At 40.8% G+C, this 25290-nt stretch overlaps 1 protein-coding gene across 22 annotated transcripts in view; it reads right to left on the reverse strand.

Moving 5' to 3' along the window:
* mef2cb (myocyte enhancer factor 2cb) overlaps positions 1 to 24955 on the reverse strand; it is a 92350-nt gene extending 67395 nt beyond the window's left edge. For 5 of the 22 annotated variants that reach the window (XM_036144411.1, XM_036144410.1, XM_021315786.2 and 2 more), the window contains exons 1-2: positions 24678 to 24953; positions 15543 to 15662 (exon numbers count right to left, since the gene is read on the reverse strand). The gene's annotated coding sequence lies outside the window, so the exon portion shown is untranslated. Of the gene's footprint in view, positions 1 to 11282; positions 11558 to 11589; positions 11820 to 15542; positions 15663 to 18228; positions 18253 to 24677 lie in introns of those variants that run through there. The other 17 variants (XM_012861387.3, XM_036144414.1, XM_021315788.2 and 14 more) reach the window with 9 other exon arrangements.
* Between the last annotated feature and the right edge of the window lie 335 nt (positions 24956 to 25290).

Raw genomic sequence — 25290 nt, forward strand, 5'->3', positions numbered from 1 at the left:
TTGTGAAGTGAGCTGTGTGATATTTTGCCTTGTTGTTGGATACGGTGGCAGGCTGAATGCCTTAACATCGCGCACCAATGCCATTCTGTGTTCTGTCGTCTCTCAGCCACCTCTGCCTTCTCTCTCTCTCTCTCTCTCTCTCTCTCTCTCTCTCTGTCTCTACAGCGACTGATCACACGGACTGACAAGCGAGTTTTCGGATTTTTCGTATGCCGCGCCATCCTTCGCTACGTGGTGGATCCGGCTTCTTGGGTGAAGACAACGTTGAGTGGCAGGCAGGGAACCTATAACAAATTTTCCGAGATTTCAGTATCGCTTTCAGAAATGCATGTTGTAGGGAAATCCCCTTTGCCAGAAGACAACAAAATATTAGACTTTATTATTTTTATCATAAAAAAAGCAAAACCTCCCTCTTTGGCAGATGAGCACTGTGTATAAATCATAACTGCTTTTTCCCCTCCTCTTCCTTTCTCTGGCACTTTTATCCTTGCCATCAAGCATCCATCATCATTTATTTATTTTTTTTCCTATTTGGGATAGGAAGGCCGAAAGTGGGGGAGCAGAGGAGTAAACTTCTGAGGGATGGAGTACTGGTGCGCGGAGGGGGCAGCGGCAAGTTACTGCAACGTTGAATTTTTCTTTTCTCATCTGCTTCGCAATCTAGTGGCTCAGTGAAGGACCTGGGTGCCTGGATTCCACCACCGCACCACACCACCCCCAACCCTCCACTCAAATCCCTCTGCTGCAAGCACAGCTGCACCGTTCACATAACCTCGCCTGCCCCCCTCCTGCCCCCCCAATGATAGCGGAGCACGTCCCATCCACTAAGCGACACAGTTTTATTTGGGTTTTTTTTCCCAGTTCATGTACGTAGGAGCAACAGACATAAGCAGAGGCTGGTAGGCACACAACATATCCCCCTTCCCTCATTTTGGTTCTTTCCCCCCCGTCATTTCTTTCTCATATCATTCAATTCCTTCCCCTTCTCCTCACCCTAAGAAAAATTCCCCGGCCTTTTGACCCCTAGTAGGCCTGAGAACATCCATGAGCACTCACACACAGGGATACTTAAACACACACCCCCTTAACTGGGTCCTTTAAATACAAACTGCCCATTTTTCTCTTCAGCAAGTGACCTGCATCACAGCTGTGTGTGGGAATTTGGAAGGGAGGGTGTATTAGTAGGAGTCAGGGGTGTTGCTAGACAGGGCCACAAAATCAAACATAAACAAAGTCTAAACTGAAATGTGATATATATATATATATATATATATATATATATATATATATATATGTATATATGTCACCACCAAGTCTTGATGATCTTGATTTTACTTAAAAATAACCTTTTTAGCTATTTTTTTAATAATTTTTTTGATCTACATTGTAAGCCATGATCTTTCTTTTTGTAAAGCCATATTCCTAATGAGAAAGGAAAACTACTTTTTGGCTTGCTTAAGTCCGTACTAGCCATGCATTTGTACGCAATGTTTCTAGCACTTATTTTCTTAAATGCACAACAACGGCAATTAATTTAGCATTTTACTGATAATTTCCTTTGAAGGAGTCAGGCTTTCGTGTAATCTTTCAACGTGGATCTTTAGGCACTTCGTTGCAGGGGCTGTGCTCCTCAGTTGGAATTTGATCAGGACTATTACTGGGGCACAGAAGATTCAGGAAACGTGGCCCAGTTAAAACGAGTAAGTCGAGGCCGACGGCAGGAGTGTGTGAATGATCACGTACAGTAGGTGCATATCTGCACATGTCACAGCTCACAGCAGGTGCCTTTCATGTACAGTCCTGGTTTACACAATTCACGTATTTCCCCCTTATGTGTGCCTGCATAGGTGTGTGGGAAAAGGAGAGCAGGGAGGTGAGCAGCAGCGGGCTTCTGTTGCACCTACTGTGCATTATCCCAAATAAACAACTCATTACACGTGTACTTAACCGAGGGGGGAACCGACGAGCTGTGCAAGCTAATCCCCATTATCGGTCCCAGCGTTTCTCTTCCGAAGAGGCTACAGGGAAGAGGAGCCCCACAAGGCAGGCCGCTCAGCTCAAGAGGAAGCAAGAAGAAGATGGAAGAAAGAAAAGCACCTGAGTTAACTTCCCACAAGTACCTCCTCTCCCCACCTCTCTTCCTTCTCCCTCTGCTTTTCACATTTCTACTCTTTCTTGTTTTTCGACCACCTCTCAGAATTGGGTCATCGACAGTTTGTGGAGCAGCATTTTGAAGAACATGGAAAAGGGACAAGAAGAAAAAAAAAAACATGTCCTTGCTATGAGAACAATCTAAGGTTTCTTTAATAAGTAGCCTGGTTATCAAATTAAGCTGTCAAAAGCACATTAACAAGAGGAGGCACAATTCCCCGCACAGAGAAAATGGGGGGGAAAAAAGCACTCCTCATTTGCTGTGTAAAGAGACAGTCCACCAAGGGCAGCATAGTGCTTTGCAAAGACTCGCTCTCTCTTTCTGGCCCACTCGTAACATGATTATCGAGCCCCTATTATGAGGGCCAAGATGCAGAGTGTCAGTCATTTAGTTGGAGAATAATATCTTGGGCTAGGATGCAGAAGGGATGACACTCGTTCCTTTTTATTTTTAAAAGAGCTGCAGATGAAAGAGCATCTGAGGGTGATAATGTGGCTTCAACAATTAGATGGTATGGTCGAGGAGTGCTGCCCTTTGAAGAATAACAGGATTAACCAAGAAGACTGCCATTTGCCCACATAATAACGACAGAAAAATCAGTTTGACTGGGGATAATCCATTTGAAAAATAAATGTTGGATAGTAAAAGTATAAGGAGGCTCTGGGGTTTTACCGCAGTCCTACTCCAATGGCATTAAAATTTCATTAAATAGACAGTTTGGATTTATGACGTTTACCTGTTCCCCCACATTTAGGTGAGTTTAGCAATTAAAAAAAACTGAAAGGGTTAAAATTTGCTGGGTATGATGGTATATAAGAGGATCATAACCGTCTGCACTTTTACATAAGAACGTTAAGTTTCTTCACTGTTTTCTAAGCTTAAACACATCCAACTTACTATGTTAAAGGTTTTTTTCATTTAGTTTTTTTTTAACTGGAGGCCACTGGTTATATCAATCCATTCTGGCTGTGTTTCATACCAGTGAGACACCTGAAAAAACACCCATGTGGAAGTGTAGATTGTTAATATCTGCTAGCATAAAGTCGTATTCCGAAGCTTTAGACATTTTTATATTGCAAAAAAAAAAAAAAATCTGTTAAAACAGGGTCCCATCAGGCTAACTGTTAGCCTTCTACTCCTCCGAGGTTTTTCTTCTCTTTTCTACAAGCTCACAAATATGGCCTGTTTCTACGGCAGCTAATACTGATAACTTCAAAGAGCTTCACTTCCAGCGTACAATCTATCCCTTTGACTGATACCTAAGCTAACAGAAATCAGCGAAAAGACAGTAAATCGTCATTTGAGATTACATGCATTAGACTAAAACAAAAATAATTTCAAAAGTCTATGGCTTTCTCATATCTGTAATCTACATGGTTTCAGCGATCTTTTTTAGTCTTATAATGTGCCCAGTATCTCCGCAGATGGCTTTTGCACGCAGTCTTCAGTCAGTATGTAATGTGACAGAGTCAGTTAGGGCTTCTCATGCCTAACTCACAGCCCCTCAGTGTTTTTTAGTATTTTCTCACACCCCCAGTCGGCATGCCATCCTGTTTGCTTGGCCCCTTAGGGGGGGGCGGGTGGAGGGGGCTGCTCGGAGTGGGCCCATGCAGTAGATGGATGTGACGTGGAGGAACTGGGTCTTGGCTGGAAGGGAAGGCCGGAGCCGCGACAGGTATCCCCCCGCACTTCCTTGGCTATTTATAAAACCGTGAGTCCAGCTCCCGGCCAAAAATAAAGACAAGGGCCATTTTTATCAGCAACGATGACGGAGGGGGACAAATAAAGACTCCCTCAATGGTTTCCGAACACAAACACAAACACGCAGGAAACTGAAACATGCCCGTGAACGTAAACCCGACCGTACGTTGAAAAAGTCCTCTGAAGACACCGAAGCCGTCCACGTTATCCACTTGAGCAAACGTACGCACATAAAGACCCTCATACACACAAAAGAGACAAAAGTCAATATCAAGGCCGAGCTATTTCTGTAGGGAGCACTGTTTAGGAAGTGTGGGCCAGGTGCCAGCATTCTCCTCAGGATCGTCTGGCCTGTCACTGCAAATAGCGCTCTTACGCGAACTCGCCCCTTTCCTTGTCCCTCACCCAGTCCTCACCCTTTTCCAGCCAATCCCCGGCTCCATTGTCACTACTCTGTGTGTATCTCTCTCTCCCAAACAAACAAGGTTATTTGTTTTTCCACCGGGTCCAACCGCATTGCCAGGTGAAAGCATCTGCTGGCAGGATAAAGAAGGTGGCTGGTGTAAGACCACTAACACCCCCCCCCCCCCCCCCCCACACCCTACCTACCCTGCTTTGGCCCGGGAAACCTTGAAGCAAAGCACTCGGACTGGAGTTTCAAACAAAGTGCCCCCCTCATTCATTATACATGCAACTGCACTGAAAATCTCCTTCTCCAACGCCATCTCCTCTCCTCTCTCTTTCAGTTCCTCTCCCTCCGTCTCCCTCACTCTCTTCTCGCCTCGTCCCTCTTCGTTTTCTATCTTTTTTTTTTTTTTTTATTCAAGACAGAGCATCCATAAAGTATGAATAAAATTAATGACATCACTAGCTGCACTTTGGAAGAGCCACTGTTAGGAAAAAGCCATACATCAAGGGGCAGAGGGAGTCAGGCAAAAAAAAAAAAAAAAGAAAAAAAAAAAAAGTTTTTAGAAAAAAGAAGGAAAAAGAAACAGGAGTGGGCGGTAGGCGTCGTTTCGCTCTCTCCCTCCCTCTGGGCACTTTCATATTGCTGTATGCTATTGTGCTTATTAAGTTTGAATTCTAATACGCTTTTGTTGAAAAGTTTAAATACCATTCATCTTTTAATCATTTTTTTTTATTTCATCTTTTTCGCTTCTTTTCCTGTGATTCTTTGCCTCTCTTTCTCTGCCAGCTTCGTGACGCGTGTGGTCTCGATGGGTCTGTGCTGCACATCATTACATAGGCTGGCCTTTGGTTTGGGAATGTCACAGATGACAGTGGAAAGGAACAGTTTGTGGACTTTGGCCGTCTGGTTAAGCTGCGTGCGCTGAGCTGTAGTTGAATTTTGTTTTTGTTTTTTTCCGTTTTTTTTTTTTTTGTCTCCCCACCCTCCTGAACGATGCTAAGAGGTTTATAGCAGCAGGAGTTATCTTGGAGCAGAATGGTAAATTTCCTGATACGATTGCCTGGATATCTAAAAAGGAAACAAACATATTTAATATTCTTCCTAGGAGCACAAAGAAACATACGTGCAAACCTGCGCCGATAGCCCCTACAAATTTCCGTGTCGCATTGTTTTATGACAAAAAAACGCAGATTCACACCAAAGAATGACTTAGTAAATTTCCTGTGAATTCAGTGCGAACACAAGAGCCGCTAAAAATACTCTGTATTGCGACTCGAAGCTCGCGAGCAGCATGGGGAGCGGTGGCGGCAGAAGCAGCAGCAGAAGTAGCAGCGGTAGCAGTGCCGTGGATCGTGGCAGCCGACCGAGCGGGGGCTTCAGATGGATGTGAGCCTGTGTGAGGCCACGACACAGAGCTACCTCTGTGCGTCTCGCTGGACTCTCGCAGAATGACTCGGCTATGTTGCAGTTGTGACAAAGATAAATTACAGTCGTTGGAAGACGTCGCTACGTTTTTTTTTTTTTTCCACTCTCCTTACTTTCTCTCTCTCTCTCTCTCTTTCTCTCTGTCTTTCCATCTCTTTTAATTTTGTTGGTACTGGAGCTGTTCCAAACGTGCCCCACACCAAAAGGGGTAAAAATATCTTAGGTGTACAATTTTGGCCCTTTACTATTTACAGGTCAGGCACGGTTCTTTGATATACAGCATTCTTTCTCTCTCTTCTCTCCCACAGCAAGTAACCCACCCTGGAAATCATCTCAAATGATTCTCACAAAATCTGGGTTGGTCAAAGAAAAAATACTGAGGCGTACCGATGAAGTCTTTAATACTGCCTACTTGATTTGAACCAATTAGACAATTTAAGATTGGAATCAGCCTGTTTATCACTTAAGAAAGAGGGGTTTAAAATTGCAAACTTTCTCCATGATACACATTTTACAGACTAAAGTCCTTTCAAATAGTTTAGGCATTTTTTTCCCCAAGGCCTAGCACAGCTCTGCCCCTCCCAAATCTGCTGCTGTGCACTGACAGTCAGCTGGCTGAAAGAAGACTGTTACACTTTTCCCTCTCTTACAAAAAACATTAATTTGTTGGTCTGGAAATATTTTTGGGTATAAAAAATTTCAGACAGCCATTGTATGGGAACTGGTCCAACCCATCACTGTTAATAAGATATTACTAAAAATAAATAGAAATCGCTGTTGCTCTTCTCACTTTTACACAAAATGAGTAAGCCTGATTAGTTTTTTTAAACACGTTTTTTGTTTAAACGAAGGCATTTTTAGACATGTTTTCACAGCACAAGGATCTCATATCGGTCCATACCTAAACGGCTCCGATCAGAAGGACAGATAATGAAAATGTTGTAGTTTTCCATCACATCAGCCAACCGCATTTACTTGGATGCAATATGTTTTAGCTTAACAAAAATGAGATAAAGGTTAGGCACTTGTGCCTAATAGGTCAATTTTGATAACAGAGTCTTTACTTCATTATTTGCTGGACTCAGAGCTACTACAGCTATAAAATAAAATCCAGCAGCGCAATTTTTTTTCTCTCTTTAACACTTTATAATCCTTTTAGAAAACTCAGAATCGGCAAGTCAGACCTCCAAGACAACCATACCGCCATCGCACAGAAAAAGCCTTTCGTCGAAGTTGTTCCCAACAGTAAGCTGTAGGATTTATGTGCTCAAAAACCATACGAACTAATTTCTACATACTTTTGCTCGTATTTACATTTTACTTTATCAACTCTGGGCTGATATCGATGCTTGCAGTTCCACGCGTTTAAACAAAGAAAACCCACCTCTGCTCTACTCTAAATATTTCTCCTTAACTTATCATTCACTCCCTCGGACTTTTCTCCTCCCAAGATTCTCACTGTCCAAATATTTCAGGGAGCTTGCCTCAAGTATGGCGAGGTGTCTCGGGCGTCTCGTTAGGTGGGCTGCAGCTGACGATATGATTGTGTGGTCAGCACTGCCGAGCGCAGACCACCCAGCAGGCAGCTGCTGTAATAATGACCAGCAGTGCAGGCAGGAAACAGGAAACAGGATGAAGAAGGCAGGACATCCTGTTCATCTAGCATCGGGGTGCTAAGGATGACATCATGAAAGCATCACTCTTTCACGAAGTGCACCTGAGCTGAGGCCGAGGTATTTTTTTTGGGGGGGATTTTTTTTTTGTCGCTCAGCTCCTAACTATCTTCAAACGCCTCTGTTTGCGTCTGTTTTCATCAGCATCAGTCTTCTCAGTCTGCCTTATCAGCCCCTCGCATTGACACTGTTTTCCAGACTGCTCCATCATCCCAGACATCAAATCCTTTTCTTTTCAACGTTAGAAGCAAAGGAGAGAAAGAAAAAACAACAACAACAACAACAACACGCATTTTGATTTGAATATACACCAACAACAACCTCACAAAACTAAGACAAAAAAAAAAAAAAAAGCACAAAGATTCTGACGCACAAACACACGGAGACAAGGCGCAAAGTCGGGCATGGGCTTGCGCAGACACACATAAACAGACTGACAGACACACACACACACAAACACACAAAACACAGAACAGTAAACACAAAGCACAGCACAGCCTGGAGTCTGCTTTATGCAGAAATATTCTAAAGTGTGTTTTACAATACAATTAAACATCAAAGGCTGATATATTCCTCTGTGATCTTTAACACCCCAGCGAACACACCCCATACGCCCCCCCCCCCCCTACCCCATCCATCCACTTTACAACATACAGAGAAAGTTGCTGAACGTCACTGCTAATTACTAGATAGAGACAGAGGAAGAATGCTTAGCATTATTATGCAAAAACCAGGACATATTCAAATGTATGCATTCAACACATGCAAAGACTGAGCTGTTTATTTTAGATTACTGACACTTCTTTAGGTTCTTCTTTACAATGTGCAGCGTAATTTTAAACTCCTATGAAGATGGGGTGACTGGGCTCATGTAAGGCAAGGATTCATTTAGAGAAAGACTCCTGACCTGCTCCGCAGTTGGGACGACGGTAGGAAAGTTTGTGGAAAACGTACAAATAAACACAGGCTGAGGTCGAGCCCTGCACTTTTCTGCGCAATTATGAAACAAAAAAAACGAGACACACTTCAGTTATTATGAGACATGAATTTTCACCTGCTAACAAACAGCTAAAGGGGGAAATTGTCTTTAAATTTTCATTATAGGGAGACCGAGAAAAAGAGAGACAGAGAGAGAGAAATAGAGAGAGAGAGTACACAGAGACGATTCTCAGTTGTTTTAAGATATTTTTCTCATGAGCTAGAGTAAATATAATTCTCCACAATTGACTCTCATATTACCTTTTCATTTGAGCCAAAGGGCATGAAGTCCAATTACAGTTCCTCAATATCTCCCTCCAGATCTTGCCAGCCAGCAATCTGCAAATGAATGTTTAACTCTGCAAACTGTGCAAACTCCTTCCAAAATATTTGAAACCATTAGTAAGAAAAAAAAAACCTTTAAAGCATAGCAAAAAAAAAAGGGGGGGGGGGGGGCTATTAAACTATTTGCTTTAGCATTAATACATTTGATGTTTTCGTTAAAGAATGTTTTCATAGATCTGGTTTTCCACGATGCGGGGATCTTGAACTGAACCTTTTGTGCCATATTGAATGTCTCTGCTCAGAGCGGCATAAATAGGGCTACTTCTTCAGCAGATGGCAAACATTTCACAGCATTTAGAAAATTAACTTTCTCTTTATGTTTCACATTTACGGGCAACAAAGTAACCAAATCAACTGAAGACCTGTCTGTTCGCTGCAGACCCAGCCTAAGTTCTTTCAAAACACATGGCAAAACCTTACAAAAACCCTGAGCGTGGAATACAAAGTGTCCTTTCCCCTCACTTAACTAAAGCTCCGCTGAGCCCCTGGTGTACAGGAAAGTGCCCTGACAATCGGCTCAATGCCCCGGCCAATCAGAGGGACACGTGACCTTCTAATCCCTCTCTGTGAGAAGGGTAAGAGTGTGTTGTCACTGTTGGTTTTGTGAATCGGCGTCCAAAATCCCATATGATTTGTCAAGAGGTGGAAGGACTTAAGCAAAACAGGAGAAGCAACTGCGAGGGGGGCCAGATAGTGTGGGCGTCAGTGCATGCTTGGATGCAAAATAGGGTGAGCTTGCTAGTGTGTGTGTGTGTGTGTGTGTGTGTGTAAGGGAAGGACAGAGAGGGAACCTGGTTTCGTCTTTGCACTTGTGTGTGCTTGTTCGCAGCAGATGTATGTGTGTGTTAAGGGTCTCTGAGATTACAGAGCTTGGATGACAGGAGTCCTCTGTGTGTAATCGTAGGTCCACATGCGAGTGCTCACCTTCCCCTGAGCGGATTAACCTAACGCTAAATCCCAAGAGAGCAACAGGCCAGAGAGGCCACACAGAACAGCTTCATTGACAATGGTCAGGGGAGGGAAGGCCACGTGTAAGACCTCTGAGACTTAAGTGCATAAATGTTTAATAAATTAACAAATTCACCAAGAAAGATTGCAAAGTTTGATGGGACTACATGGAAAGCAGCAAATTCTGCTGATCCTTAAAAAAAAACAAAAAAAAACATACCTCTTAAATTCAGGAGATTTTACCTCTTCTGTTTTTGAATTAACGGCTAGACGCATACGACTGAAGGTATGCAGCGCGCATTAGAGAGGACAAACAAGCCACACCGACATGCTGTGAGACTCGGCAACTTAGAATATTCCTTTTATTCACCGGAGACGTTATACATTTGCCTGCCTGAGTAAAAATTTTCCAACCTTCTGCAAAATTATGATTTACAAAAAAAGACTGTAGCAATCTTTTTTTTAACTTTTAGGATTAAATAAATTCTCTTGAGTAAAAAAAAAAAAAAATGTCAGGTATAATAATTCCCACAGTGTTTCGCCGCAAAGTTAAAATACAAGAAAATTCACTTCGATAATAATATCACAATCTAAGGTTGAACCTTAACATGTGATTTTTCTGTCTCGTGCCTGTACATGTCTAAAATGACACAAGCCATCCAGGGGGTTTTAGTTCAACTCCGGGGGCTACGACCTGTGAAAGTTGCCACAAGTTAATTATGTTGTCCTTATTAATCTTCGCACCGCAACAGGTTCAGTTGTGCCACAGGAGACTCGACCGAGCTCACCTTATAAATATATCAGACTCCTTGTAGCGGCTACAGTAAGTCAGTCTCAAACACAAAGTCACAGAGAAGAAATTGTCAGCTCAGACAGAACACCACCAACACTCTACAAAAGGACTGATTAAAAAAAAAACTGTTCTCTGTGGCTCTGCATAAATTATCACCCAAGTTAGTCTATCAAACTGTCTTCTGTTATATTAGGAAAGGCTTTTTACCTCTAATAAAAAATATTTGAGGAACTTTTAGCATGCATTTTACACTTTTAATGCATGATACGGGTTTGTGATGACCTTATAGTTGGTATGCATGCATGTATTTAAAAAAAAATTCAATTCAAAGCCTATGAATAATATGCACAAAGAAAAGTGGTGTTGTTTTCTTTTATGGAATTTCATTTTCCCAGAAGAAAGAAAAAATAAATAACCATGCATGCCAATATTTTTACCCCCCTTGGTTATAAAGTTTATGTAGGATTTTCTACAGCTTATGCGCAAGAGTGCATGCAATTGCGTATAACATGTTTAGGAGGGCACTTCAGTTTCTGCGGCGTTGTGCATGTGGACACCAGAAGGCTGCACAAGGTCACCACAACAGTACCACCAACAAAGACACGGGCCTCATTTTGACTCGTTCTAATAGACCATAACCAGCTATTTGATGTCACCGTGTAATGATAGCACAGAGTTGACACCAGCGGGGGTCACAACAAATCGATACGCGCCGCTAACGCACTTTGTTGACGAGCGGCGCGCGTCAAAACAGAGCCGCTAAGTTTCCCCTTAGAAATAAAAGAGCCTCCGCGTAAATCACGCTGCGCGTCTTCTGTGAGTTGGTGCCAAAAAAGTGTTAACGCGGCGGGTACTTACTTTGGTTTTGGACTGAAATCTTCTCCGGGCTGAAGAGACAAGAAACAACAAGCGGGTCCGCCGGTTGTTTGGCCCGGCTGTTTGACAGGAAGAGTGAAGCCGCTGCCTGATGGGGAGGGGGACGGAGTTCGCTCAGACGCACTTAAAATCCAGGAGCGCAACTTAGCAGAAGACGGCGCCGGGTACGAAAAAAAGTAACGTACAGTACGTGGTAGGAGTCTGAAATATCAGACCAAACTACTCTCTCTCTCTCTCTCGCTCTTTCTCTCGCTCTCTCTCTCTCTATCGCTCTCTCTCTCTCTCTTACTCTGTGTGTGCGTCTCCCCCACCCTCTCTGGTCGGACAGTGTCTTCTCTGGAGGCGTTGAGACGCTTCGCCTGTTCCCTCCAAGAGATGCCGGTAAGCGTTGCGGGACTCGGTGCTGGAGGTGGAGGGTGGCGCCGGTGACGTGCAGGATATCTGGGAGCCTGACACTGATGTTCAGAGCGCTGTTTCAGTGTCTTCCCCACAAATCCCCTCACCGAATGTTTCCCCGAAACCTTTCTACTCGCCCCCCTGTTCGAGGAGCGATAATCATTTTTTCCTCTCTCTTTTTTTTTTTTTTTTTTGACTCCTGAAAGGGGGCGGTCTCACATTTCCCAACTCTTCTTTAATGAAGGAGGCATGGGATCTTAATACGTTGTTATCACGCCAGTCTCGGTAGAGTGGACCCAGAATTAACCGCTCCGAGAGGACCGCTAGAGGAAGATGATGGGCTGATGTCTAGTTTAACTAATGGACCAACGGGGAGCACGTGTGCAGCATAATGGGGGGGAAGACAACAATAAAAAACTCGCCGAAGTTGTGATGTCAATTGGGGAGAAATAACCCCCCCCCCCCCAAAAAAAAATAAAAAAATAAACAAATAAAAATAAAAAACACACACACATCAAATAAGCCATAAGCTGTCAAAAGAGGTATGAGAAAAAAGTTTCAGATATTGTCATTCACATCAATTTATGATAATATCCCGCTATAAAAAGTGCATTTTGTAGGATAATAGTCGTGAAAATATTTAAAATTTAGTTTAATTTATTCATATTAAAATAATTATCTATATATGCTGGAAGCACTTAGTATAGATTTTTTTCAAATCTTTTTATTATTACTTTATTTACCTGCAGAAGTTGGTTTAGTCCAACTCTCATTCATTGTGCACTATAAAAATAAGTTTTGGAGGGTGTTCAATTTGACCTTTGAAAATGACCTCAACTTTAATCAAGCATTTTTGTGAGCGTTCAGTAATGGTCAGCTGGACACAACGTTTGTTATTTTCTTTCTTTTCCATCAAATCTAAAACATTTTTGACCAGAATGAAATGTTGGTTCAATCAAATGCTATTCTCATTTGTCTCATGCGACAGAGAACATTAAAGGTATAGTGGGTGATTTTTCCAGAAATGTAGGTAAGAAACACCCTTGTCATTTTTTTAATAACTGAGCAGGCATGAGACCACCCTAACTGCTCTTCTGCTCCTCAGGGGGATCGCGTGAAAGAATCTCCTAAATACACTCTGCTCTTATTTCTTTCTTTGGAGGTCTTCCTCTTCTTCTCATACACATGTACGACAGTTTGCTTCTTGCGACTCTCAGCCATTTTCAAAGTATAAGAGTGCAGAAGAGCCACAATGAACGGCTGACACCGAAGCTCACTGGATAAATAAACACTAGAAGTGTGCAGCAAGCAAGAGGAAACTAGCAAGGAACAAGTATGCACTTTGACGTTACGTGAATGCGTCACAATGATTGACATGTGGGACAACCAATAGATAAGATAATCCCCCGGGAACTAGAATTGTCTACTGTACCTTTAAGGTCAGTTTGCATGATTTCTCTGAATACATCAACTTAGCAAAAGTTAAGAACGATTTGTAGTTGAGAACACGGTATCCAGAAGTTTGTATCCAGCTTTAACTAGTTTAGCCACAATGCTAATTCAGACGTCAAACTAGCAGCCAAATCAACTCTGATGTTGCCTATAAATAAATGCCATCTGTTGGTTTTTAGTGAGTAGATTTACATTTTTCCTTTTCAGAATAGATTTTTAAACATTACTATTTCAGGAGCATTTAATGCTTTAACTAGTTTAGCGACAGTTTTAATGCTAGAGTTAAACTTGCCGTACTTGCTTTCTAACTTGCTAACAAGCTGAATGTTTTAAACCAGAGGCAGTTGATTCTAATAAAAAGTAAATTTTAGCTGCAGGTTTTCAAGGAAAAGGTTTTCATCTAATTTTGTTAGAATTGTTTATTTTTTTAGTTAAAATATTTGAATAAATCATTTTTTTATTTTACTTTGACAACTTCATCTAATGTCTTTAACAGTTAAACTATCTTATTTTGAACTCAAAAAATGCAGATTAAAATCTACCCAAAGACAATGTTAACCAATTTATTGGTTAAAATCTAACAGTCTGAAGTATCAGTGCAGAAAAAAAACAACATATTTCACAGAAACGTCGGGTGAATGTGAAGCCTTTGCACTAGCTTCACATCACTATTTTTCATTGAAAAAAAAATAATAATTTAACATATGTCCTGTTTAATACAGGCTCTGTATAGTCAGATCCACTGGTATATCTTAAGTAAAATCATTCTCTTTGGATGCTTAAGCATCTACAAATGCTGCCTACATTCTCAGACTCTCTTTCCATCTTTCCCACCCTTAGTTATCTCATGCAGATAAGCCCTGACACAAGACAGTAAGCACTGGAGCAAATACCAACTCTTTATCCATCCAGCTAAATGATTTCCAAAACATCCACTCTATTAGTGTGAATTAGAACAGTAAATTTGCCACTTGAGATAAGACAGACAGTGCAGTGGCTCTGTGCAGAGATATGTATCACAGAAATGACTTGGTAAATTCTTAGTTTTATTATAATAGCTTTATTATTCTCACATGGTGGTTCTAGCATGAATGCTGCCCAAGGCAACCCTCTCCTTTGGGCACACAAGAGTGAAATGAGAGGAGAGTTTGACTTTATTTCTCAGTAAGAATCTCAATTGTCATTTGTTTTCACAAATATGCTACACAAACTCAAACTGCGCTTTAACTAATTTTTATACTGCAAAAACCCTCTTTCTATTCAGCAAACAAACATTGAGTTTAGAGTTGATCAGTCTAGATACTTCAGATTGGTGGTTCTCAACCCTAGCCCTCAGGGCCTATCTTGCTGCCACACACTTTAAAGAATGGCGGATTGACTGGCTTCTGCAGCACTTGATGGCTGGTGAGGAGGTAATGCAATCATTTGAGTCACATATGCTGGAGCATAGACATGTAAGACATGTAGGACAGTAGGCCCTGGGGACAAGGGTTGGGAACCACTGTTTTAGATGTTGAACTACAGCTGAGACAATGAAGTCCAGGCTAAGTTCAGTCTTGAAGAGTAGATCAGATAGTATCATTGTTAGCCAACTGTGGTGTTTAGCCATATTATATTACAGTGCTTACAGTACGCACAAAAATGGGCGTTGCCCACATCTTATCCGCTGGAAATTACATTAAGCTATAGATTTTCATTTTTTTTTTTTTTCTTTACTAGTGCTTATGCCGCCCCTCACACAATGCCACCCTGTGCAATGAGCCAAATTGCTGAAATTAAAATTAGCCTCTGCTCCAGTTTTGTGAAGCTCCGATTCATGGATCGGTGCATACTGTTTCGTTCAAAGTATTGATGTTATACTCAAAGACAAAGTGTGGTCTTACTTAAATTTAGAACTGTATTTGGCTGTATAAGTTTACACTCTGAAATCTAAAAACAACAATGGAGTTCTCCCTCATGAGCATAATGTACATATTGTAAGTCACTACTCTTTGCCTTTCTGCGAAGTGTAAACTGCAATCTTGCCAACTTGTTAGGCAGGTTAGGAAATGGGGGGAACAAGGGTTGATGAATAAATCAAGCTGGCTAATCTGTTTGACGGGCGGACATTACAGCATGTAACCGAAGCCACTGGTGTCTGATGACTGTGCATGCCACCTTCACATCACTTGATCCTTTAATCTTTAAAAGCGTTTCCTCTGGACCCCGGTCCTCTATGATAATCAATACGGTGTAGTCTGTTAGACACCCTGGGTTCATAATGTGAACATGGCAGATATCAATAGCACTACATATGAGCATGTGAAACAATGAGTACACAGTTTTCACAACATCTTATGCATAGACTCGGTATGGCATGCATTGATGTGTATGGGTGTTTTCTGGGTGTTATACCACATTCAGCCTTCCTTCGTCTTCTGTCTTACGTCCCCTCGCTATCTACACTGTCTGCCAGCAGCTCATTGGAAAGGTTCTTTCGGTATTGCAATGCTTGAGGTTGTCATTCAGCGGCACCTGGGAAGAGAAACAAAGTACAGAGACGTGAGGAGAGGAAGTATGAACCCGCTTGTGAATCTGTCTGCATATACTTATATATAGTGAGTACAAATCTTTTTCTCTTTTGCAATATCTAGGTGTGTGTGTGTGTGTGTGCGTGTGTGTGTGTGTGTGTGTGTGTGTGTGTGTTAAATGACCACATGCAGACAACAGAATAAATTGGAAGCTGTGGATTGAATACATTTGAATGGTGAAAAATCATTAAACAATGTGAGCGTTGGCTCATGCTTATTCATATAAGGGCCCCTGACTGTAAAACTATAATAAAGGCATACCTCTAACTTCATTAAGTGTTCTTACACTGTTCAGCGAAAGCAGGGAAGACCTATTGCATATTTTGAACTCAAGAGCACAGTGTGAAGATCCATGACTAAATTAAGATTTTATTGTACTATGTAGCTAAGGAGGTTTCACATGAAGCTATGGAACTGAGATAACTATAAATCCAGATTAGCTGGAAGTTAAAGGCCTATCCAAGAAGGCCCACAACCAAACGGTGATTTTAGCGTCCTAAAGCAACCCGAATGTCAAAGATATCATTGGGGTTCGTCCAAACACTTATTTTCTGAAAATATTTATTTTCAGATATACGGATATATACATTATCACATTTGAATTGGGCGGTTATGTACAGAGAAGCCGATGATTATTTACATTAGAATTGGAGGTTGGAGGCAGTCCGCCAGTATTGATTTCCTGTGTGAAACACATACTAAGAAGGACACATTCCAAGCTTTTCTGGTTAGAGTAACAGTCTGATTAAAAAGTCAAGCAGTGCAAAGTCAAGATAAAATAGAAGTCCAAGCAATATAGATTTTTTTATACTAACGTACCTTTTATTCAGGTAGTACTCTGAGAGGAGTAGTTTACATGTTCGTTTGCCAGTAAGTGTTTCCCAGAGGAAGCTCATTGGCAGCACACAGCCTCCTACCTCCATTTCCCATGTCGATAATCATTGGCTTGAATGTAAATAACCGCCCGATGCAAACATGACAACAGTTTACCGGTTCATAAAAACTACTTTTGCATGGAGCTCTTTGACTTTTTTTAAGTCTGGAGCTGTTTGCAGGTGTTGGACGTTCACTCCAATCCTGGCCCCTCTTAGACTAGCCGTTAGCTTCCACCTCCAGGTCAAGCTAATCAGGATTTATACAAAATTAAGACAATGAGAGACATATCTACTATAGGTAACGCATGAACTGTTTGTACCATCGAAATAAAACATCACTTTAACAATTCTGAACTATCCCTCTGAATTTTGTATATGTCAAGTTATTTTCAATTGATCGAAATGAGCCAAACAAATTTCTTCAGTCTCTTTTCGCCTGAAACTTTCTTGGCCCAGTTCATCCTCCCCTCCCACTCCTATAAGGGCTGAGCTTAACATACAGAGGAGGGTGTTTGAGCGTGTGTTCAAGTGTGGGTTTGACAGTCGCATCAAAGCCCAGTGGGGGAAAATAAAATTTGTTTTACAGTTTGCCAACACAATTATGCAATTACAATATGTCACAGCGTGTACACGCACTCCTCAGGCCGTCGGATAAATGTAGTTTACTGTGAGGTTTGGCATGAAAAGAAAACAGGGGAAGCTGCAACTGGATGTTAAGTCAAACACATAAGTGCGGTTTGCTGATATTGATCTTGCTCGGATTGTTTCTTAAGCCTCTCCTGGCAGTCACTTTACAGCATGTGTCACACACAGATGCTCTGACACACACACACACGCACACACTCAAACGCATGCAGAATGGTTCATCTGAAAATGTGTGTTTTTGGTAACAGGGAGACAGGGAGCGAAAGAGAGAAGGAGAGAGGGAAAAGGAATGCCTCTCTTCAAGCAAAATATAAACACAAACACATTTTCAGGGCAAACAGGACCAGCCCGGGCTCGGTGCAATCTGTTGTCGATCACGCTCACGTGAAAATACAATCTGCCTGTCACAGTCGATGATGTTGTCAAGCACTCTGCCTCACCGCTCCTGAGAATTAGCCGGCGATTACAGAGGCACTGGGAGACGAGCGGAGTATTTGTTGTATGTCGGATATGTCTGAGGATGCTCCCAGCTTCGCTTGGTATTTACAGGTTTCCGTCGCTGCTTCCTGCGTTCGTTTCCCTAATGAATTTCGGAGACGTTTGGTGTTTTGACAGTAGATTGATGCTACATGACGTGACGACCAAAGCCTTCACGGTGCGGACAAAAAGACCCGTAGGCCATTTTAACTCGCAGGCTCAGCTGGGAAGCTATAGATTTCCCTTTTGCACATGGGTTTGTATATTGTTGTTTGCTTCCTTTCTTTCTGTTAAGAGTTCTGGGTGTCTGGGGCGGCATGAGGAGTGTCAATATTTTTAGAGTCAAGCAGCATACTAGGCTTAATATTCAGTATAAAAAACTTATTCAGAAAAATGTATTTTTGTTTCTAAAATATATTCTTGAGTAGATGAAAATGTGAACTGTTTAGTATTATGTTTTCAGTTTAATTGTAAATATCTCTAAATATTCTACCAAGATGAAAACACATTTACCTGAATCGTCTTCAATCCATCCTGTTGAATTTAGCATATTCAGGACTCGCTCGACCCAAACATCTGGAGAGACATCCCTATTTTTGAAGTCACGTCACACTTTGCAGAAGAGAGAGAATCCCCTTTCTCTGCCTTTTTAAATTTTATTAGCCACCCAAAGCCTTGTATTTAATACGATTTCTATCTCCTTGCTAATAAGATTGATAATAAAACTCATAGGGCAATATCACCAGTAATTATGCTGCTAGAATTTCTACCACTGTACATTATAATTAGAGGAGTAAGGGTGATAAAATCTATTCTAATTAATTCAAATTGTGCAAGCGCACCTTGCCATAATTAAATATATGAAACAACAACATTTGTAATCATGTGGTCTTTGTAATTTCTATTAATTAAAGAGATATTTGTTCTGTTGATGTGGCATTTCCATCTAAGTTAACTATGAATGTAATGTTCTTTATCATTTTTTTATTTAAAAAAAGGCAACAATTTTATAAAGCATTTATTGATTTAGGATTGCATTGACTTAGGGTTGTATATTTTCCTACCACGAGGTAACGTTCCTAACCAAAGCTATATTATGAAAGTAATTAATCTTGAACAATCACACTTAGATTACTCCAGGATAAATTACACTACGTGATTTTTATCTATTTTTATACAAAACTCAAGACATGGACTGGTTTAAAGATTTTCCAGCATGAAAAATGTACCTTGGAAAAAAATAAATAAAAACCTGGGTAAAATTAACATCATTTTACAGCATCACAAACAAAGAAATGCATAACATGGTTTAACTGCTTTTATTTAGTGTCTTCTGAAACAATAAAACATATTGATCTTTACACATATCAATCTTGTTTAAAAAAAATATATTGTTTTGATAGCACAAATGCCCCATTAATTTAGTTGCAGTTTTGAAGTGATTATTGCATAGAGTATTACACCATTTTGCTATTCTGCTCTTTATGGAGTAATTTGAGGGGGTGGAGCAAGCTGATATTAGGCGGTAATTTACTTGTGCTATCTGTTTCAGTAGCCAGCTTGCAGTCAGTTGGATTACAGAAATTGCTTGTATATTAGCAAGTTTGATTTTAAAACAATGATAAACTATCTTAATAAGGATGATAGGTTGAGCTCAGGTATACACCATGGCTGTCCATGTATTAGATATTTCCAAAAAGCTGAGTTTTTTTCTGTTATGAGGAATAGAAAAATGTAGCTGTAGCCTTCTTTCAGCCAGCTGACCACCAGTGCACAACAAATGATGGAGACATTACTTTAATGTCGATAAAGTCTCGAAAGAACAGGTCACTCTGGCAATTTCCCTGGCTTCTCATTAGAAGGACTTTGAATCATATGAACGGTATGACAGAAAAATCTAATGGTCTCAAAATAGTAACTACGTTAAAATGAGCCAATCCTATGCAATTAAACAAGATGCAAGTCCAATATATTGGATAATATACTGTTACCTTTAATACCACCCATTCAGAGGGTTTTGAGTGTTTGTCACTTAGATTGTGCGAAAATAAATCCCTGACGATGAGTGTTGTCTACTCAGGAAGTATGTCTATATAAACCGTAGATAGCCAAGTATTTGGCTATCTACGGTTACAGTACCTCCATGTGATGACAGCTTATGTGTAGAGTTCAACTACAAACTTGAACACAAAAACAACAAAGTCAGGAGGACTCCAAAACTGCAATGGCCACAAGGTAGGCTCTCCCCGAGCTGTGACACGTGGGGTTTGCATGTGTTGTATTTAACAAACACTGTTCTGTCTGTACACCTTTTCTGCATTATGGATGAATCACAAGCTCAGCAACAAGCTCTGCTTTTGTTGTGCCCTGGGCTCCAGTTACAACAGAAGAACAGCTCTTTGGTCCTGTGACCATGCAGACAGAGTCAGACGAAGCTCTGGTGGGTAAACTGTCGGTCTGACCTGTTGCTTCCTCGCCTTTTTTCCCCCTCCACTATCATATGAGTGCAAGTTTTTACACTCACACCCTAATACAACGTCTTTACATAACTGAAAGATTAGACAACTCAACTCATTTTCTTTTTATTTCTATAAAATAAACCCTTAACATCTGGATATTTTGAGGGACACATAATATGCTTGGGATTCATATCTGATTAATCACCTGCAGAGTGACTAGATACTGGTTTTGTTTCTAATCAAAGCACTCTGATATTCATATATAGCGTTAATGTGCCTACTGTATGACAGGTGCGATCCGTGTACCATCTGCTATAGAGTAAACACACATTCACGCTGCAGTTAACTGTGCAGCCTGTAGGGGAGGTCTGCACCCTTCTCAACACAGAATGAAATAGTCCAGGTTATGTGTTAACCTGGAGGTATTGCTCATGCACATTCAAATAATTATCTTAAACCAAAATAGCTTCTTTTTTTTTTTTTTTTTTTTTGAACAACGTCATTTCGTGGCATCTTCTAATGTTCAAACAAGGTCATTTTAAACAGAGATTAAATGCCATTATTATGCACACAACATCCTAATTATTTTCATTTTAATTTACTTGCCATTTTTTCTTTCTAATCCCTGACACTGGTGTTTCTCTAACCCCTCTTTCTGTCCCTAATTCTTCTAGATGAGTAGCCGGTCTAACTGTCAAGCTTTCGGTCTGCATATATCAAGGCCTAAATGCTCTTTTTTGTCTCCTCTAGATTGCTTTGAGAGGGTTAAAAAAAAAACCTCACTTTCAGTTAATTGTTTTTCCTCCGCTTTGAATGGTTGGGAAATAATTCCGTATGAGTTGCTCCAGAGCAGGCACAGTGTTTCATTGTTCTTGCTGTCCTTTCTCTAATTGTGCTTAGAAAGGGGAGATGCCAGAAATTCTTTTTTTTTATCTCAGTTTAAGGAGTGCCCACCAGTATTTCCTGAAGTGGTGTAAAACCTGTATAAGACAAAGTGAAGAAATGCTACAGAGTTCATATTTTTGCAGGTAAATGATGACTTAAGATGCTTGCTTTTTTCCCTGAAAAGTTTCAGAGTTGGATTTTCATACACACTTGCCGCTGACAATTTTCATTGTACATGACTTTTATTCATATTTTGCTTTGTGACGTCCACAAAGCGACTTCTCACTCATTGACAAATGACTGTGAGACTTTGGGTTGCATTGCATATGTTCACCAAGCTGTGAGAATTTAGGGTTTGTCCATTTTATGGGTTCACCCTCTGTGGATTGGATTTGCTCCTGCACCCACTGCATAGAGTTCGGGACAGGAGGAGTTTCTGAGTGCTTACTATTCACTCTGTTAAGGCGAGCAGTGAAAATAAAACCCCTACATGAATGCTCAGATCCAGGGTTCCCCAGCTGAACCTTTGCATTGTAAATACTCATATAAAGACACTGTTTGTTGAAAGGATTTAAACGAACCTTTGCAGTCTATGTCTCCGTTTTACTGGTAATAACAGAGCCTGCCCAAAACTCTAATGGGCCCCCAGGTATCATGTCTCCACGAACCACCAACCCTAACCCTAATATCGCTCTTCAGTTAGGCAAACTTGATTGTTTATGTATTGTGAATTTAACTTCCACTTTGTTTAGTAGTCTGCTAGCTAGTCAACAGTTATAATGATTATGTCACCAAATTTGTTTTGCTCGAACCAAACATTTTTAATATTTTTTTTATGAGATAAATATTAGTAAATATACTATGGTAGCAAGGTTAATTGATTTGCTCATTTTGTCTCACATCATTGTCTGGAGAACACACTTTCAACACACACTCAGTAGAGCCAGAACATAGGGGCCAAGTTTAATTGGTTGTGTTCGCATTGACATAAAAAAAGTTAAAGAGGACTTTTTTCATTTTATGTTATGAGGAGACAGAATCTTACATTGTTGTAGGCATAATTTACAAGTTACTCATTTAAAGAAACAAGGAGAGAGGTTGTAGAAATACTTGAAATCCTGCATAGAATACCATTTTTTAATAACAATGGACAATGAACCAATAGTCTTCCATGTAAGTAACAACAAAATAACCATGCATTGTAAATGTGATAGTGGGTTAAAGGTTTATAAAATGGTTGTCATTTTGAGGGTGGGGGAGGATTTCTGTTGTTTGAAAATGGTAAAAATGTGTCTAGCATAGCAAGCCTCTTTGGTGAGAATGGTAAATGGACTAAAGCTTTCTTTTAGCAGCTTTCTTGTCACACTGTCCATTGAAAGCGCTTTACAATAGAGCCACATTCATACACCGATACGCAGATTGGTAAGAAAACTTGGGGTTAAACGGCTTGCCCAGGCACATCGGCATGCAGTGGAAGCCATAACTGAACCCAATCTTCTGATTGCAAGACAACTACTCCACCCACTGAGCCACAGTCGCCACAGAACATTAATGTTTCTACAAACTGGTGCAGGTAACGTCCACAACTCCTCAAATACATGTTAAAAACATTTGATGCATCTCTTTGAGAAATTTTCGGACCAATTGGTCTGGCAAACAGGAAAATAAACATGAAAACAATGTGACATATTTACGTATTCATTTTTTTTAAGATCCATGGTCTATCTTCCTTCTTTTAAATGATTTCTTAGCCTTCACAAAAAGGTTTCCAGTTTTCACTCTTGCAAATTCCTACACTCACCATGACTTAGCAGATGTTCTTCCCACAGCTGTTGACCTCTGCCAATTCTACGGACAATTAAAGATCACTCACCGTGGATATGCAATTTCTCCCACACTCCTAACAAGCAGCCGATAACATCTCGCTGCGAAGGAAAGGGAGCGCAGAGGAATAAATGTGTCTAAATGAGGAATCCCCAGCTCATACGTGCGATCGTGTGGCCTATAGCGGCCACGGGCTTCGGCTTGTGCTACATGGTGGAGCTTGGCAGACGAGCGGCAGCGTCTAAAGCTCTTTGTGCCTTCAGGATCACCCTCGACTCATTCTTATTCATACATGATCAGAGGGGAAGCAGGCAATTGAGATTAGCCGTAGATCAAAAGAGCCGCCTAGCTCCAGCGCTTGTGTTTTGTAGATTCAGGCGGCCCCGACACACAAGCATTGTGGCGGAGCGTCATACTGTTTTCTAGCCTGAGCACCACTCAGAGGGGCTAGGAGGAAAAGGAGTCATCATACAGGAGGCCGTACCGCTGCTGGAAATCTCCCAGAGTTGAATAACAAAAAGAGGAGTAAATAAAAAGGAATAATGAGAGCAAAATTACTCACTGTTTCCGTAAGCCATTAAAGCACCACAATACTTGTGCTTTTCACGGCATTGCTATCAAAACTGCTCTCATATGTGAAATGGGTCATGGTTCAGTTATAATATGTTTAAAATTGAATGGATGAATTAAAGGAAATACACTTTTTCCAATGACACAGATATTATAACCCCGGGGCATCTGGATTACTTTTACCCATAAGATAAGGAACCAAAACAGCAAATGAAATAATTGCCTCAGTTCACTACATCAACCTTCCAGTTCTTTTGGAATCAGATGAACAAATATAAGTAGAAAATACATACACCATCACATTGCTTTAGGAATTGAATCAAATTACATTCGGTGACCAGACCAACTCTAAATAAAATAAAATTTGATATTCACATTCCAGCACTCACACGCCAGCAATAAAGAATATTGACACCACCCACCAGTTCTTATGTTCCCAAATAAAAACTAAAAACAACAATTAAAGCAGTAGCAAAGCTCGAAGGCAAACTGACAGGATGAGGTGACTTTCAAAGGCAGAAAGGCAACTGTGTGAGAGCATTCACCACCCTACAGAGAAAGAAAACAACACGTTTCCTCAACGCTGCTGACCATCAAAGCCAGGGAATTCCGAGCCAGAAAAGCTAATATGTGAGGGCTAAGCTGTTCCCGTAAACTGGGTCAAAGTTTCTAAGGTCCAAAATTGATGGGAGTTAGCGGTTCTCCGAAAGGAAAGCAAATAAGACAGTGATATGCTGTGAGTCCTCCATGTTTAGTTTCAGGCTGACTCTGTTTTTGTTGAGTTGACAAAATTGGTTTCTTATGGTAAAAATGTGATAAACTACCCAAAGAGAATTAATCCATTTTAAAGCTATCAGAACTTTAGGTCAATGTGGTTTTTTTCTCTCACAGAAAATCATATTCACAATATACTTTTTGTAAAGTACTTTGTGTGGCTGTATTGAGAGCTAACTGAATCTAGCTGTACTTTTGTTTTTGCTGTTAGTTTGGTTGGTTACAATCTACTTTTGGTTCATAATAAAATGGCAGAAAAATATTGAAACTAATTTTAAAACTGTTTCCCCTGAGTTGATCACATATCAAAATCATAGCTTAAGCTGGTAAATATGACATGAGCTGGTATAACGTGCATGGCCTAAAATCCTTGAGGGGACAGATTTTTCCACTGACAGAATGACATTCAGACAAGGGGGAGGGGGACATAGGTGTTCTATGAAAACTCACCCGTGCCTTTTCTCTGCTTCCCCAGGAAGTTACACCCTGCAGAACCAGCTGAGGCCCAGTTCAATTAAATGTTTAAAAAAAGGAGAAAAAAGTAAAAAAAAAACATGTCAAAAATATATATTACAAAAAAGAGAGGCAGATTAGTGTAAAATCAATGTCCTGCATGAATTAAAGCCAGACCAGCTGGCTTTGAAAAGAAACCCCTATTTGGGTTGTGTGTTTGCCCTCGATCTCTGCCTGGACTGAAATCAGGTCTGCTTCTTTCCGACCAACCAGTGCCACTTTCCCAGCTCAGAGCACCTGCCCCTGTCAGTCTCGCATAAATTTAGCTTCCGAGGGATCAGTGTCTCTTGTCGGCGCTGGCAAATGTGCCCTCCCAAGAATGCTGCAACCTTCACACTGGCAAAAAAAAGACTACCTCTGTCCCTTCACATATGTAAAACTCATGCCTGCCTGGGCAACTTTGTAAACAAAGCTCCTAAATTTGGAGAGAAGTACGCATACTTCATCTAACTCACAGTAAATGACTTTATTCTGTGAGCAAGCATTTTCAAAAGAGTTTCTGTACTATAATGAACAAAAAAACTCATTAGAATCTGAGTAAATTTTAATT

Source organism: Fundulus heteroclitus, chromosome 12 (genome assembly GCF_011125445.2).
Source record: "Fundulus heteroclitus isolate FHET01 chromosome 12, MU-UCD_Fhet_4.1, whole genome shotgun sequence".
NCBI classification, from domain to species: Eukaryota; Metazoa; Chordata; class Actinopteri; order Cyprinodontiformes; family Fundulidae; genus Fundulus; species Fundulus heteroclitus.